We start from the raw sequence: 14949 nt of genomic DNA on the forward strand, positions 1-14949 counted from the left end.
AAAGTTGTTAAAAAGTATTTGAAATTGGGCTTAAACCAATTGAAGAAATAAATGTTGCTTTTGCCTTAATATCTAATTAAAATTCAACTCATTTTTGGCCTAAAACAGATTCATGTACCAGACAGATAATTAGGTGGTAAAGAGAATAAGTTTACCAAAACTAGTACACCTGTAAACCAAGTTGTTTCTTCTATTTTTTTGCTTTTAAGATAAAAGTTAATTGCAAGTAAAATTAGATAGTAGTTTGTCAGTATTGGAGTTTAAAGTAACCTCTTAAGATGAAGACGGTGATGGTGTTTGTGTACTTCAAAAGTTTCTACAGCTAAAAACTATACACTTGTAACATTACCAGAAGATTGGTAAAGTAAAAATGGCCGTGATCAGTAGCTAACATCACGAGACTTGTATCAGTGCTATATAATTTAACATCTCTCCCCCAACTTATCCATTCTTTACGCTGTTGTTTTATTTTTTTTTTCTTATTTCTTTTACAAGAGGAAGGTTGGTCGGGGTCGCTATTTCTCAGTCTCCTTATCTTATAATATTTAGGTTTCTTATTCCATTTAAATGTAATATAATGTATGCGTGATCTCACATTGTGGCCTTAAAGTTTCCATCATTGTATTGACACTGCAATTTGTGTCCAGAACACTGAGGATAAAAAAAAAACTTAGAAGAAGTTAGAAGCTCTCCAAGCTGGTAGATGGACTTGGTTGTTCACAGTAGAGAAACAGGCCACGACCGAACAATTAACCCTGGTACACTCCTCTATTCCTTTACACTAATCGTCTACATCATTAACTCTACTACTAAACCAAGTAAAACCAGGTATTACTTACTATTACATTCACACAGACATACACTCGCTAGTAAAGACGCTGCCTCCTAATATCGTACCCACACTTACTTGATCACAAACTTAAAGCATACCAAAAGCTCTAAAACATAGATCTACGCCTATTAGACATTCTGTAACTGTATTAATGACCAACCAAGGTTCTTTCATCTTCTCCTTCTCCTTCTCCTTCAATAACTCCGGAGTTGAGTTCATTCTATCTTTTTCCCGCACATCAACTGATGTCCGTTCACCGTTTAGATACCGACGGGTAAATTACATATATATTAAAAGGCCATGTTTAGCAATCTGCCTGAGATGAGCATTTTTTTTCTTTTTAATTCCTATCTTTTTTAAATAAAAGGAATGAATATTTTTAGTACGAATCTTCTAGCAAAAATTACGAAGATAGTTTTACAAAATGTTTTACCTTAATTAAATGTTCAGTTCCTTGAGAGAGTCATGTTAATGGCGTAACAGTTTTATCGACTCAAACCAATTGTTTATTTAACGAATTTGCTTTTCCCACAGAAATGAATATTTTAAAACAAACCAGAGGTTGGAAATCCAGCAGATTGAGATGACCACTCTCTAAGAACCCTAAACGCTCCTCCCCTACAAGTGAGCATACCCAACATTTTCGTAGAAGTTCAAATATCCTTCATAACTGGGGTAAACTGGATGGCTCCAACAAAGGGCTTTCAAGTACCTCGATACTTACCACGGTATAACGGCAACTCTTTTTTCACCACGGACACCCATGTAATATCCATTCTTCGGGCTAGAGATACTGTATGGAAGGTTAAGGTGTAGAAGTCAGGAATATCTCGCTCCGTTGCACTGTATGCTTCATCTTCTCCAGATGTTCTGAGAATTAGTCCCGTTGACCACCTCACAGCAAAATGGAGATTACTTCAATTCCAGTTATGAGACAAGAACTCATACTGACTTTGTTGGCATCCTTCTAGCAGCAGCTCCTCAGAGGGCACCAGAGATCAGATTTTGCCACCTAGTAAGAAGTAAAAGCTGGTTATTGTGAGGAAAAACCACTTCCGCAACCAACAAGATGAACCTGATTTGGTTTATTTCAATTACTCGCTCTCATTGAGGAATAGATTTAATTTTCTCTGCCTTATTATCTGAAGTTTGTATCTTATTCAGTATTTTCACTGTTGAACCAAAAGTTATAAAACTGGATGGAAAAATATGGGATAAAAATGTTTTTGTAAGTCTAGACAGGTGGCGATAGTTTCCTAAACTGAGAGAGGCAAACAGTATCACTGGCCAGGAATACTGATGTCCAGTGTTGTACAAGATCTGTTCTGCCAGAAAAAAGAAAAGAAGTGGCAACATAATCCCAAGGGAAAACTAGACTACTTTGTGACCCTATACCCGGAAATGTATTTCAACCTCCAACCAAACGCACAAACTGCTACCACCCTATCCAATGCCTTGCGGCTAATAAATAGATGAAGCCTTATACAACATTGCGTGATAAATAAATAATGCGATGGACACGGCGAACTGAGTGAGTACGGAGTGCTTTAGGGACAAAGAGATAGGACCTACATTGCTAAGACCTTTAGGGCTGTGTAACACGTGGGAATTATGACCGCCATCAAAGAATCTTCCTTTGGTATTTATTTTTGAAAGACTCACAATAATAATGCTGAAATATCATGTGATTGCTGTTAACAACAGATGCAATAAATGTAGACAAAACCTTAAATACAAAGTCGAAATTCTTTAATGACGTGAAAGCTTTACAACATTTCTTTTCAACTTACGTACACAAGAAATCTTTTAGCGAGTTAAGTAAAGATTAACAATAACGCTCGAGATAACAGAAAATAAAGCACTTGCTTCAAGTTATATGAATAATAACTAATTGAGTGAATAACAAAATAAATACTTGAGTACTGACAAAAAAAATAGTATTTTTTAATCAATAATCTTTTTTCAACCAAATTAAACATTTTGTTCATTTAAATGAAACCTTTTCAAATCAAATACAATGGCGTAAAATTTAATTTGATTAATAACAAAGTTTAATCGAATTGGTTGATTGATTATTCTTAAATTCATAAAACTAATCAGCTGGTTCGCTATTGTTCGCGTCAGTGTGTTTAATTTTTGCTCTTTAAACTATTAATTATTTTGAAGTGTTTTAAGTGACTAATTAATGTTAAATTGTTTTTGTTTTATTTACTGTTATTGGATCTTTTGTTTGACATTGAAGTGAGATGAAAATTTGACAATTTTGTAAATAGTTTAGCTTTAATTAATTTACTTTTTTCTTAGGTTAGGTAAGTTATTTTGAATTTAAAAAAAAAAAATTTTTTTTTTTTTTTTTGTTAAACACCTGCTCTTGCAGAAGAGGGAAAGAAAGTGATTACAGTAGAGCTTAGACTATGGGTCTAAGTGATACTGATATGACAGGGTTTTCTACCTCAGGAGACGAATCCACCGCTTCCTCTCTTAATAAAACTAAAAGATCGTCACAAATGGCGAATTTATCTCCTGGGAAAGGTAAATCAAAAAAGCAGGGTAAGAAGAGCTCTCTAGTAGCTTCAACGGCTCAAACTCGTCTGCGAAGCTCACACCCCTCTCAGGCTTCAACTTCGCAGCAACAATTATTACCACCACAACAAGAACAACATCTTCAGTTACAGCATCAGCACCAACAGGTTCAGCAACAACAAAGCCCCCTACAACATCAACAACAAGGCCAGCCCCAACCACAGGAAGTAGAATTTGTCTCCGATTTCGCTACCCATAATAAGTTCAGTGTTTTGCCTGAGGTTGGTGACTCATCTATGAGTGACCACAAGCCACCGCCCTTATATATCTATAAAATCAATAATTATATTGGTCTGAACAACGACCTCAGAAACCTAATAGGTTCTGACAATTACTCTTGCAAATCGAGGCTTGAAAACATTTTGGTATCGACAAATACATCTGAAGCCTACAGGGCAGTTGTTCACTATCTGAACCAAAATAACGTAGAATATCACACCTACCAATTAAAGAAAGACAAAGCATTCAGAGTAGTCCTGCGACATATTCACCATTCTGTTCCCCCACAGGAAATTCAACAAGAACTACAATACATAGGATTTAAGGTTAGGAACATCACCAACGTTCGTCACCCCTTAAATAAAAATCCATTACCTTTATTCTTTGTTGACTTGGAGCCAGACTCCAACAACAAAAATATATTTAATGTCACCAGGCTGCTCAACACCGTGGTTAAAGTAGAAGAACCGCACAAAACGAAGGAGATAGTACAATGCAAAAGGTGCCAGCAGTACGGGCACACGCGGGCTTACTGCCATGTGGCGCCCAGATGCGTTAAGTGTGCAGGACCTCACCTCTGGGATCAATGCAACAAGCCACCAGATACTGCTCCAACATGCGCTCTCTGCTTTGGGCCGCACTCCGCTAGCTTTCGTGGTTGTGAGGTACACAAAGAACTCCAACGAATCCAGCGAGAAAGGCAGATTGCTCGTGGCCAAAGGACTCCCTCAAGGGCACCTGCTCCGATCTCGAAAATACCAACACAAAGGGATTTTCCTACACTCCAGCAGACTACAGTGCAAGGGCCACCCCTACAACAACAGCTACCTCAGCAGCGCCGTTCTTACCAACCTACTACTCGAGGACTACCCTACTCGGAGGTCGTGAGGTCACATCCTTCACATCAACATTCACTTCATACTCATCAAAATTCACTTCCTTCTCAACTTCCAAACTCACAGCCTGACAACATAACAACAGTGCTAAACTCATTTTTCCAAAGATTTGAATCACTTCTTACTCCTCTAGTTAGCTTACTAAACACTCTTATAACTCAACTTCTACCATGCCTCAAACCTTAAATATCCTTTCTCAACATTCATTAACTATTCTTCTCTGGAACGCCAATGGCTTGAACTCCCACAGAGACGAACTAGACACTCTACTACACGACAAACGTATTGACATAGCTTTACTCACAGAAACTCACTTCACTAGTAGATCTCACTTTTACATCACTGACTACAAAACGTACAGGACTGACCATCCGGACGACACAGCCCACGGAGGTGCGGCGATCCTAATTCGCAACAGCCTTTCACACTATAGCCTTCCTTCAACAGCAACTGACTACCTCCAATCCTCTGTAATTTCCTTAACTGCTCTTCCATACAAGTTCAGTATTGCAGCTGTATACTGCCCACCAAACAAATCAATATCCCGAGAGCAATTTGCTTCCTATTTTGGCACCATCGGTCCACGGTTCCTCTCCGGGGGAGATTACAATGCAAAGCACCAGCAGTGGGGATGTCGCACTACGAATCCAAGAGGTCAAGTACTTCTTAATGTCCTATTATCCAAAAACTACAGCAGCATCTCACCTAATCAACCTACATATTGGCCGACATCTTTATCTAAACGTCCTGATATTCTCGATTTCTTCGTAATTTCTCACATATCTCATCACTTTGACATCTCTACACTTACTGAACTCTCCTCAGACCACAGTCCTGTTCTTCTTACACTTGACATAAGGCCATTTCCTACCATACCTAAACCTTCTCTTATATGTGGACAAGTAAATTGGGAGCAATTCCAATCAAAACTGGAAGACAAGTTGAACTTACGGATTTCTCTTAAAACGGCTGAAGAGTTGGACAATGCAGTAGAACATTTAACCACTTCTATACAGACTTCTGTCTGGGAATCCTCGACTCATTCTGTAGCACAACGAACTCACATGACTAACATACCATTATACATTCGGACACTCATCACGGATAAAAGGCGTGCGAGAGCGAAATGGCAACGCACCCGCTATCCATCTGACAAACGAGAATTCAACAGACTGACTCACCTACTTAGAAACCAACTTAGACAACTAAAAGAAGAACGCTTTGAAGAATACACTTCATCTCTATCGACTGAAGACAAGTCTCTATGGACAGCCACAAAAAGGATCCTTTCATACAAGTCAGTAGCATCTCCACTTCGTCGTGATGACGGCTCGTGGGCCTCCTCTGACGAAGATAAAGCTTCCCTATTTGCATCTTATCTAACTTCTGTCTTTACTCCTCACTCTGAATTAGTCAATCCTCAGTTCCAAGAATCGCTCTTAAAAGATCTTGATACTCCTCTTCCTCTCTCGCTTCCTCCAAAGCCATTCACCCCTTCAGAGGTTAAACATATTATTAGATACCTTCCTTTAAAAAAAGCACCCGGTTTTGATCTCGTTACTCCAACCATCCTTCGAAAACTTCCTAAAAAAAGCTCTAGTTTTACTCACCTCAATCTACAACGCCACTCTCCGCACCACCTACTTTCCGCTACTATGGAAATTTTCCATTATACTTCCGATACCTAAGCCAAATAAACCTTCACAACTCCCGACGTCACATCGTCCCATTAGCTTACTGTCAGGGCTAGGAAAAATTCTTGAAAAACTCCTGCTAAAACGTATTCTTCCAATAATTGAATCTAATGACATTCTCCCGGATCACCAATTTGGATTCAGGCGACAGCACTCCACCATACAGCAGTGCCATCGAGTTGTAGATGTAATCTCCACCTCCCTTGAGAAGAAGGAGTGTTGTTCTGGGGTGTTCCTTGATGTGAAGCAGGCTTTCGATCGGGTGTGGCACACTGGACTTCTCTGGAAGCTCAAGACCATCCTTCCAGCCACCTATTTCCTCATTTTGAAATCTTACTTGACTGACAGACATTTTAGAGTGAAGGTAGGAACTATTCTTTCTCCATTCAGCCATGCTGACGCTGGAGTTCCGCAAGGCAGCATACTAGGCCCCATTCTGTACACAATCTACTCCTCAGACATACCTACTCATCCTCAAACTACTCTTCTCACCTATGCTGACGATACTGCCATCTTATCTACTGACAAAGACCCAATAATAGCTCATAGAAACCTTCAGACTCACCTCACCTCCTTAGAAAATTGGTTCAAAAAATGGGCTGTCAAACTGAACGAAACTAAATCTCAAAATATCACCTTCACTCTTCGACGCATCACTCTTCCTCCTGTCTTTTACAATCTTATTCCTTTACCTGCTGTCAACGTAGTCCGCTACCTTGGGCTTTACCTTGACAGAAGACTCACATGGAACCCTCATACTCGACTTAAGAGAACAGAACTTAACAGACGCTTCCGACAACTGAAAAGACTACTCGACAACAGATCAAAACTCACTCTGGACAACAAAAGACTAATATATGTAAGTATACTAAAGCCAGTCTGGGCTTACGGCATCGAACTGTGGGGTTCAACCAAACGCTCAAATCTGCAAAGGATCCAGTCCTTGCAATCTAAAATTCTTCGCTCTATAGTAAACGCTCCTTTCTACGTCACCAATCAAACCATTCACACAGACTTGAACATTCCTTTCGTCACACAAGTTGCAAAAACACGATACAGAAAATTCCATCTTAACATTCAAACACATCACAATCCACTGGTACAACATCTATCTTCAAGAACATTTCCAGACAACACTTCCAGACGTCTTAAAAGACAGTGGCCTCGCGATCTCCTCTCTGATGAAGAGAGTCAGTAGAAAGTAAATTGTTTTTTGGAGTGTTACCGCTGGGTAACTTCTCCACTCTTTTATTCTGTTATTTATAGTTATCATTGTTGCTTATAACGCAAAATGCGTTGATTGTAACTAAATAAATGATTAAAAAAAAAAAAAAAAAAATTCATAAAACTAAGAGAAAAATGGCTGAATAGATCTCAAAAATAATTCCAAACATTTCTTTATTAAAAATTTAATAAACTGATTGTCCCCAGATCGAAAGCTCGGCAAAAATAAAAATTACTGAAATTGGCATTATTCTTTCTTCCTTTTGCATTAAAGAATCAGTCACCCAAAAAACGATGAACAATACTTGTAAGATTTGACAGTATTTCAGTTTCAGTAATCATGAATTTTGAAACTACTTTGATGGTCTAGTTTAGTATGCAATTGTAAACAAATTTGGCATTACTGATATGATTGATCAAGGAGTTCAAGTTTTAGATTCAAGATTCTAAAGTATGAAAAGGTTATTGCCTCTGTGGGTGGGGGTTAAGAATACACCCGCAGTAAACTCTGCTTGTCGTAAGAGGCGACTAAAGGAGTATCCTCGAGATCCACTGTCCGTGGTTCTCAGAGTCTCCCTTATCTTCTATCCCTTCCTAATCTTCCATCTTTCTTCCTGCATGGGCTCACTGACGTGGTGAAGGCGTCTCCTCTAGGGAAGGAGAACCCCGAAATCAAAGCTCCTGGTCTTGGTTGCAGGTTGTTGCGTCGGGCCAGCTCCTCGACCGACACAAAAAAATTATAATGCTAAAAGATCCAACGATTTAAGGTTATTGCTGTTTAGTATAAAATTTGATTAACATTGTTGTAAATAATTAAATGTTTGTTTTGGTAGTGATGACTGCTTCAGAAGGTTATGTACGCTAATACTTCTATAGAATATAAACGCTCTTATAACTATTTTAGATGACCAAGCTGCAAATCTTTGGAGAGGAAATCAATGAGAACTGCTCATCTTGCTTGAAGAAGCTGTCTATTCCATTGCTTCAGTACACATATAACGAACATGAAAGTAAGCTCCTATAAAATTAAAACTTTTCCTATAGCATACGTAGAAAATTGTCTAAGTTAGTAATAAAATGTAGCAGTCACATTCTAAGCTTTAGCCTACAATCTAGTGGAAATAAAATCCTAGTAAATATGTGTGCAATATGGGGGTGTATGGTTTGGCAGGGAAGGCAAAGAGAAGTTGGTAAGAAGGCTAATCACATCATGAAGTAAATATTAGAGTCGATTGAGAATGGTTGATTCGATGTTAGTGGTCAGATAGTGGATGTTAGTAGGAGAATTGGGGGAAGTGCTAGGGTTCCTGAGCCCACCACACAGTAGAACGGTATTTCTCTGGTTATAGTGATGGTGCAAGTGGTAAAGTGTAACATATATGGGACTGTGTTGGTCTATGTGCAGAGCAAGGAGCACCAGCTCTGTTGGCCGGGAATGTAAGGATGAATGTTTAAGAGATACAACGCTGGACTCATCAGTCAGGTGGAGTTGCTAACCAGGGACCTCCCAGTACAATCATCCCTTCGCTATTCTCTCTCTCTTACTTACACACTGCTTACTACTTGATGCATCATCATCACACACTAACACACACACTTCACCAACACAGCTAAACATACAAACTGCCCTCACTTCTAGACATTATATGTCCACCAATTCTATGCTCCCATTTCAAGACTCAAGAACCTACATATTCCATTATATGCTTCGGACCAACATTAGGTATATGGCTTTACATTTCTTATAACTTCTTCATCAATTCCTCTTTATCTACCCAAAAAGTTTTTACAATCTAACATTTCCATTAGTTAACTAGCTGATTTAACTAAATAAATTATCTGTTGAATAATTGGATTCAATTTATTAATGTGACACTAATTGTGGTAAATAAAATGAAAAAAACCGTTCAACTATTTTGAATTTTCTCATACACTACTTAAATCTAAACGGTGTTTGGAGAGGCAGAGTAGTTAAAGTAGAAGGAGCATTTATTAGGGTTAGTGACCAAAATAAGGTCTTTCTAGTGTGGATTCCTCGTCATTCAGGACATAAGGGAAACGATAACAGGCTATTCGCCAAGGCTGACTGCAGAATTCGTCAAGGTCGTGGGGCTATAAGGATATTTGTAAGGCCTATTAACTGCAGCCACTGCAGGCTCAAAAAATAGCAGATGATAGCCTTTTTGTAGGTTCTGTCAGGAAGAGGAGGAAACGGCACTGCACGTGTTGTGTCAGTGTGAGGGGCTTGTCCTGGCTAAGGATGTTACTTCTCGGGGAGGAATAACCAAGGCCTGAGAGTTTTACCCAAGAGTCGCTCTCCAGCATTAAGAGTCTGATTAAACGGACGGTTCTGGAGGGCAAGCTCTAGAGTGGGGGGCCACAATAGATCCAAAGGGTTAGTTAAGGACAGCCCTATTAGAATCTGATCTTTTGAATTGAAGGGATTGAATAACGGTTAAAAGACGTATACGATCGTTATGGCAAAACACACGACTACCTTCTTACAAACGAAAATTTAATCGGCTAGCACGTCCTGTTAAAATGGAGTTGAGTAAGTTCCAAAAATGAGCAGCACGAAAAATTCACTGCAGCGTTAAACACTACAGACAACTCACTATGGGACACCACACGACGCTTACATAAGTTTAAGTCAAATTCAGCTCCAATTAGACGCGAGGATGGTTCTTCGACCAAGACTGACCGCGACAAAGCTGATCTATTCTCCAAACACTTACACCTCATCCTGACATATCTGACTCCGAAAATACGAGAAAAATTGAAGATGAACTTATTAGACTGTAACCTCTCGAAATTCCTCCCAAAGCTTTCTCTGCTTCTGATGCTATCCTGAATCTTCTTAGGAAAAATTCCCCCGGCCACGATCTTATCACCGCCAATGTCCTCCGGTAAACGCCAAAACGTGCTATTGTTTTCCTTACCTACAGTTCCATTCTGTTCGACCATTCCAGGAGTTAGCAGTGTGTAATTCAGCTGGGTTTTTAGTTAACTAATGCCAGTTTCTCTAGTTATTTTCGCAAAAGTTTATATTAGAATTTAATATTAAAACAAAAATAATAAAGTTATGAATAATAAAGCTCGAAGCCTGTGCGCACAGCCTGGTATAAATGAATAATGCCAATTTCATATTTTTCATATTTTTGGCCAAGCTTTCGGCCTAGGAACTAGGTCATATTCTGGGCTTATACTGATTAACAATTACAATATTTTTGATATTGTTACATCTATGGTTGGTGTATCTTCTATTCTGACTGTTTGGGTACTCCACCTGTACATTTAGAAAACCATTTGTTAAACTATTTATCTTCTTTTTTAAAAAAAATTACTTTGTAATACATTAAATTTTCAATATTTGAAATTCAGTCTTTGAAAAACCACTAGGAATAAAGTGTAACATAAAGCAAAATTCCACCGACTACTTTCTTGCAATTTGTTATGCAAAAAACAGTGGCAAAACCCCAGATAACTAAACGTTCTTCTGGCACCTTTAGCAGTGTTTATTCATGGATTTGTTATTAACCAAATATCCAAGCGTGTATGTACATAATTAAGTCGGCTTAAAATTGCTTGTGGATTTGGCCAAACGCACAATTACCATCAAATCTATTGTAAGGCTGTGTTTTGTTCGTGTTGAAAGTGTATTCGCGTAGAAAGCAGCGGTTAGAGATCCCGGATAGGTTCAAGTACCCTAAAGAAGTGATAGATAATGTATTATTGCTTCTAAATAATTGATATAAGTAATAGTAAATAGATGAAAGTGCAGTTAAGGAGAATGTAGCACAACTGTTCAAAGTTTTCCGAACGCAATCATTCCAACATACTGTTTAGTAGGACAGTTTTATAAGGATTTTAACTTAACTTTTTAAACTGTACGTTTTTGTTAAGGAGATATTTATATAATAAATTAGAGAGAAGGGACTAAGCAACTGGGCATACTTCTTGGGCAAACCGCGAGGCGCTAGAAATCACGGTAGATTCGATGGAAGATTTGGTTTGAACGTTACTAAATGTTCTGCATAACATCCTGCAACTCTCTGTACATATAGACAGAGCAAAACTGCAAATATCGCCATTAAAATGGAGGGAATTAGTTCAATGGTTAGTATTCTGGATTACCACGCTGAGATCTTTGGTTCAAATCCAGATTGGGATACGTACCTGTCAATATACACTTTTCTTATTATAAAAAACAGTTTTTATTAAATTCAGTATCAACACAATACATTATAACTAAGGAACGGATTTTTATGTATTTAAAAATGCCAAATATTTAATTAAAATATGCATTTATTTTCGTCAATTATGTGGAAAATATGTGATTTTCTTAAAATATTTTCTGGAATATTTAAGTAAAATGGACATTTTTTTTTATGAAAATGGATTTTTTTTTGGGGGGGGCAAGTTATAATTATTTATACAAGAAAAGAACATTTTTACAATTTATAATAATTTATTAGGAACAAAATAATTTGTTTTTACAAGTTATAATGATTTATACAACAAAGAACATTTTTACTATTTATAAAAAGATGTGTTACATTTTCAATTTTGAAAACTTCACTCTTCGAAATAGCTTGCAACCACATGAAATTTCAAATGTTGGAACGTAAAGTGACGACGATCTGGGCGTAAGATGGACTTGTAACGACTAAAAGATCGTTCAACATCTACAGATGTTATAGGTGCCTTGCTGAAAGAAGTTATCTCGTTGGTTGTAAAGGGGACACGATGTTCTGAGGTGACTTCTGTTCCACTGATAATATCAGAAATCTGGCAGATGGTCTCCCACCCTTTGTTCTTGCTCAGTACTTCTAACAGTTTTGATCTGATCAGATCTCCCTTATTCCCAGGTATTCCTTCCACCTTTTCGATGTCTTTTTTAACGTTAGACACGTTTTCTGTCAGTCGAACATTTTGGGACTCAAGTTGGGTAATGGCTTGTGCAAGAAATACGCAATTGTCAGAAAAGAATACACTAAGTGACCGAACGAAATGAATTGGACACTTCAACAAACGAGCTGAAAGAACAGACAACTTCAAAAAACTAACAAGTGCCCGGCACTGTTTAGCAGCATTCTGTGTAAATTACAATAACCATTGTACCCACTGTGATTCACAGCCCTACAGTCTGTGGTTCACAGTTCCTGTCAACCACCTCCCAATTATGAAAATATGCCCAAAATGAAAAATATGAAAAAATATGTACATATTTTGATTAAATATGTAGAAATATTTATTTATTTTAATCAAATATGTATAAATATGCGATAACATCCAAATATGTGGAAATATGTGAAATAAAAGTAGACTCAAACGGCTTAAAAAGTGTCAGTATGAATACTTCTAGTTGAAAAACGTCTGTAAATTGCCTAGAAAAAAATATGTAAATACATACGAATCCGTTCCCTAATTATAACTGATACAATACTGCTACCTCACTCTCAAACATCGATAACTAGACTTCGATTCCCTTACTGTACCCTTAGATTTTCTCTTTCTAGAAATATCTTATAGCTCACTGTCTAGTGTTCGACATTGTGTGTAACTATAGAACACTATCTTAATTTGCCGCTTGCTGTAATCTAACTTAATGTTCTTCTTAAAATTCCTATTATTCTAAATTTGAATATTTTAAAAGAGGATTCTTTTTTGCTTACATATTCCACTATTTCGAATAATCGTTGTAAGAAGATGGAGTTAGCAGTGTTGCGGATTGACCTGAAAGAAAACTAGTGACTCCGGTTTGGATAATATGTGAATAAAAAGCCGTTGGTGGTATTGATCAGCCACTTGGTGTATATATTGCAGAGTTTTGTACGCGCGGGCGGTGCGCGCGCGCTGCTCGTCTGTATGTGTGCGTAGATAATGATAGAATGTATAGGTTTTGAGCAAGAGTGTATCTGTTAAGAGAGATAGAGTGAGACGGGCGGTCAGTGATTGCCTCCCAGCTTTCCAAGGAGTGACCCCAACGGTCACCCGTGTACAACGTCAATAATTACAGCTGGCCAGCCCCAGACACCCGCAGTAGATCACACCTAACGGGATTAGAAACACAAGACAGATATCTAACGTCAGTACAAACCAAAACTCTCCCCTACTAAGGAGAGATGGTGCAGCATCCTATTCGTTCTTACACACATACGTACACTCACGAAAGATGTGCGGCAAGAGAATAGCAATATATAGGACGCAGAGAGAACATTATTCGTAAACACTATTGATACATTCACTCAACTGAATGTTCAGAGCATTTTAACTTTCGCCATTATTATGTAGAAACAATATTGATAAACACATACAAATTTATCAAGTCAATAATTAAAGTAAAAATTCTTACAAATTCTGATTCAGATAATATGAGTGCTTAACGCGAGCCACAAAGGAAATGAAAGAATTCTGTCTTCAGGAGCATCTGGAAAGACCCAAGTTAAAGCTGCCATCCTGTTCGTGGTCCGTGCATCCGTTCGGCAGCCAACGAAGAACTTATGAATAATGTGACACTACTGTGAACGAATTATTTGTGTATGAACCTAGAACCACACTAAATTTTTTAAATTGAAGTCCCATCTTTGGAATATCCAGAGAGGATTTTAAACGGAGAATGCTTTATAAACCAGGGAGTGAATTTATTCCTGACTACCAACTACTGGGGCTTCTCTGGGAAGCTTGAATAGATTTACTTATAGATCTAAGCAAATATAACCTTTCTAGAATCCTTAGTAGTGTTGTTCAACAGCTGAGCCATAAGGCTATAAGGTTCGAGCCTTAAGCGCTCGAGCTCTCATGGTTCAGTAGGTGGTTCGAGTCAGTGCTCGAGCTGAAGCCTCACAGAGAGCTCGGTGAGCCTCCAAGTCTCGGCTCAAAAGGCTCGAGCTTTTTTTTTTTTTGTTTTTTATATGAAGCATTTTATTTGTACTATTAATAAATTCATTTATTAAAATAAAATGAACTTATAGCAGCTAATGAATTTTTGAAACATACACTCAACAGCTAAAAAACCGGACACTTAATATTTTTTATATTAAAAGCTGATTATCAGTAATGTGTTTGTTTTTGTGGGTAATCTGGTTATTACAGGAAGGAAGGGTCTAAGTCCATTGAACTAATCCCTTCAGGATTAGTAGGGCATGAGATAAGACTCAGATGTGGTTTATTTGTCTTGAGGCTGCTTTACCTGACGGAACTCTTCTAAACTGTAAGCAGGTTTTCGCACCTTTAAAGATCTTTAATTTATTAACCACGCCTTTTCTATCATTAATAGACGGGTTTTTTTTATTTTGGTCCAGAATAATGGTTCTTTCGAATGTAGACTTAGCCCGAGCTGATGCCTTGGCAAGAGAAGGCTGGAGCATCCGATCTATCGCAGAAACCCTTGGAGTAGCAAAGTCCACCATTAATGATGCACTCCGGCGTTTCCGGGAGACTGGCAGTTATGAACGGAGGGCTGGCAGTGGCCGACCAAGGGCCACAACTGAAGTTGACG

General features: G+C 38.1%; 1 long non-coding RNA gene across 1 annotated transcript in view; it reads left to right on the top strand.

The window, feature by feature from the left end:
• The window catches only part of LOC141450943 (uncharacterized), a 53586-nt gene extending 39213 nt beyond the window's left edge, over positions 1–14373 (top strand). Inside the window, exons 4-5 of the long non-coding RNA XR_012456451.1 lie at positions 8353–8458; positions 13818–14373. This is a non-coding gene — a long non-coding RNA (uncharacterized lncRNA). The remainder of the gene's footprint in view (positions 1–8352; positions 8459–13817) is intronic.
• Positions 14374–14949: the final 576 nt, after the last annotated feature.

This window comes from Rhodnius prolixus, unplaced genomic scaffold (genome assembly GCF_049639745.1).
Source record: "Rhodnius prolixus isolate KJV_2025 unplaced genomic scaffold, Rpr scaffold_8, whole genome shotgun sequence".
NCBI classification, from domain to species: Eukaryota; Metazoa; Arthropoda; class Insecta; order Hemiptera; family Reduviidae; genus Rhodnius; species Rhodnius prolixus.